At 38.3% G+C, this 3,395-nt stretch overlaps 1 pseudogene; it reads right to left on the bottom strand.

Moving 5' to 3' along the window:
• The window catches only part of LOC112512862, an 11,282-nt pseudogene extending 8,557 nt beyond the window's left edge, over positions 1-2,725 (bottom strand).
• Between the last annotated feature and the right edge of the window lie 670 nt (positions 2,726-3,395).

Below are 3,395 nucleotides of genomic sequence, written 5' to 3'. Positions count from 1 at the left end.
CTTTCCGCAAACAATCTTGTAAAATCTGTATTGATCTTCTTTATCAATATATATTTTAAATTTGAAAATTGTGTTTGTATTCATCCCCCCCCTTCTACAAACTGTTTAATATTCTTGTAGACCCTTTTGGGACCAACAGGTTCTAACAGGTGGGAGGGTTTGAGCCGCTGCTCTCAGAACCGCTTCGGGTTTGAACCATCTTCGAATTTCCCGACAATGGAACCAAATGATAAGATCTAAAATTCAAGCAGGCAACTTTTATTGGAACTGAAATAAACAGCCCGATTCGAGAGGGTCAATGTCTCCAATTACACAATACTTTGATAATGAAACACAAGAATGAGAAATAACGAAAGTAAAAAGCTTGCTTTTAATAACCCACGACATTTAATGGCTTCCCTGAAAGTAGGCAGAGGAATAGCTCCTCACCCTTTCATCTTCCAACTAATAATTAGGCATAGTAACTACTCCCCACTCTTTCAAATTACCGCTAACTTCTTGACCGAGTGGATCCAGCTTAAGCCCAAGAACAGAATTCAGCTGGCCCATATCAGCAGCTATGGCCTGTTTCCTTCTTCTCACATATACTTTAATTGGGCCTTTATCATAGGAGTAACTCCTAAAGCCAACCGCTTCAAGCAAACTTCTTTCTCTATTAAATTTGTTGCATATGCTATTTGGGTATCACTGAAGCCTCTCTTCTTTACTTCATAAAATTCATATGTATTAAGATTAGACGAGTTTCTGGCCTTCTTCAAGATCAACTAATTCTTTAAATTGAGCAAGAAACCATTTGTCTATTAAACTCAACTCGTGAATGTCATACACCTTCATGCCTCTCTTCATTGTAGCATATATGGTGTGTATCCTCTCAGGATTAGGGACCCGAAGACTGTATTTCAACTCAGTCCAGTCCCAATCCAACTCCTTTACTGGTGCACAACCCCATCCTGAGTAGCCACACTCAAGTGATCTTATTGCTTTTTGGAAAGATTCTTGAAATGTTCGGCCTACAACCATATATTCTCCAACGGATTTCATTTGCGTTGTCAGCACTGCTTCGGATCCAGGGAACTTCTCAAAAATGCATACCTGGGTATCTGCACCAAATAAAGTAAGATAGGCATTGCATATGAAGAAACCAAACCAAACGAATCTGGTACATCTCACTCAAAAGTAGGGTCTGGGAAGGGTAGGATGCATGCAGACCTTACCCTGACCACTAGGATCAAGAGGTTGTTTCCATGAAGACCCCGGCTTGTGCACAAAACAAGGGTTTGTGCAAGCAGACAATAAGATAGGTATAATAACAGGTAATCAAGAAAAGGTAACAGGGAGAATAACGAATCAATGATGTGCATTGTATATGAAGAACGCAGAGTCGCAGACTAAATACTTCCATATTCACAATATTCTAACTTGACAGAAAGGTAAATGATTCTTGCCTTTGTGACAACATAATCTATAGATGGTTCAAAACTCGCTGGTGTCTTTTTGGTGATGTCATTGGGGATCTGATCTAAAGAATACCCAACAAATAACTTGGCAGCCATCTTTGCAATTGGGAAACCAGTAGCTTTAGATGCCAGAGCTGAGGATCTTGAAACTCTAGGATTCATCTCAATCACCATAACCTCACCGTCCTCAGGATTGACAGCAAACTGTACATTTGAACCACCACACTCAACTCCAATTTCCCTTATGACAGCAATAGAGTAATCACGCAGACGTTGGTACTCCTTATCGGTCAAGGTCTGAGCAGGAGCAACAGTGATTGAATCACCCGTATGAACACCCATTGGATCAATATTCTCTATAGAACATATGATAACCACATTGTCTGCCAAATCCCTCATAACCTCAAGTTCGTATTCTTTCCAACCTAACAAAGATTTCTCCACGAAAACCTGTGATGTCACACTAGCCGCAAGCCCTGACTTACACATTGTCTCAAACTCATCTTTGTTATAAGCAATCCCACCTCCAGAACCCCCTAATGTGAAAGCAGGTCTGATAATCAAAAGAAACTCACCAATAGATTTTGAGATCTCCATACATTCTTCAAGGGTAGTACCGATCCCTGAAGGAGGAGTCTTGAGGCCGATATTCTTCATAGCATCCTTGAACAATTCCCTATCTTCTGCCTTCTTAATAGCCTCAAGTTTCGCTCCAACCAACTCCACATTATACTTATCAAGGGCGCCACTTTCAGACAACGCATTGTAGGTGGGATGGCGTCGGGTCTCTCTTTTTCGATAATTTGCTCCACTGACTCAGGGGTCATGGGTTCAATGTAAGTCCTATCGGCCATTTCAGGATCAGTCATGATAGTTGCAGGATTGGAATTGATAAGAACAACCTCATATCCTTCTTCTTTCAGTGCCTTACAAGCTTGCGTTCCTGAATAATCAAATTCACATGCTTGACCGATGACAATAGGCCCTGCACCCAGAATCATAATCTTTTTTATATCAGTCCGCTTACCCACATTCTGCTTTTGAGATACATCAGAAGGTTCGACAGTTGTTCGAGTGAACGAGCAGGCATTTGAACCAACAGTTTGTGTGCGGTTTGAAGACGAAGATGACGAGAAATGGTGGGCGATTTTGGATGGTTTGAAAGAGAATAAAGAGAAGGGGAGAGATTTTAGTTTGGGTTTGGACGAAAGAACCGTGGTGGAGGAGGAGATGAAGAGATTATCGCAGGGTTTCAAGCAGTGAGCCATTCCGGTGCGAGGGTAACACAGAATGATGGGAAAATGAGGACAGAGCAGAGAGCGGCGGGAGAGACTCTTTTAAAGGCTCAGCAATCGGTGCATGTACCTTTTGAATTTGTATCGTACCTTTCGAGAAGAAAAAATACAATAAATTGCAAAACCGTCCCAATGTTTTAGGAAATAAAAATTTATTAAAATATTCAATTTTTAACGGTTGATATTTCATTTTTTAGTATTTTTTTAAAATTTATCTTATAGATTAAAAAACTTAGGGCAAAATGCATAAAATAGCAATCTACTTTCATAAAAAAAATTATTATAGCATTGTATTTCAGTTTTTCTAATATTATAGCAATGTACTTTCAAACTATTTTTTATTAGGACAATGTACTTTAAAAAATTTATCCATTATAGCATGGGTAACCTTTTGATTTAAATTTACTCATTATCCTAGGTTTCCATACTACCTCATTGTCCACGTAGGTTGTCCACATGTACTATAGTGATGTGACATTTTTACCACATCATTGTACTTTCAAAATTATTTTATTATAGCATCTATTAGTTCTTATTAAACACTATATATTTAATTTTAATATTTAGATATTTTACATGTTATTTAATAAATGTATTAAATGAATTAAAAAATTCTAAATTATTCATTAATATATCAATATCA

Source organism: Cynara cardunculus (assembly GCF_001531365.2).
Source record: "Cynara cardunculus var. scolymus isolate 2C chromosome LG 5, CcrdV1, whole genome shotgun sequence".
In the NCBI taxonomy this organism is placed as follows: Eukaryota; Viridiplantae; Streptophyta; class Magnoliopsida; order Asterales; family Asteraceae; genus Cynara; species Cynara cardunculus.
This window is presented reverse-complemented; position numbering and strand designations above follow the sequence as displayed.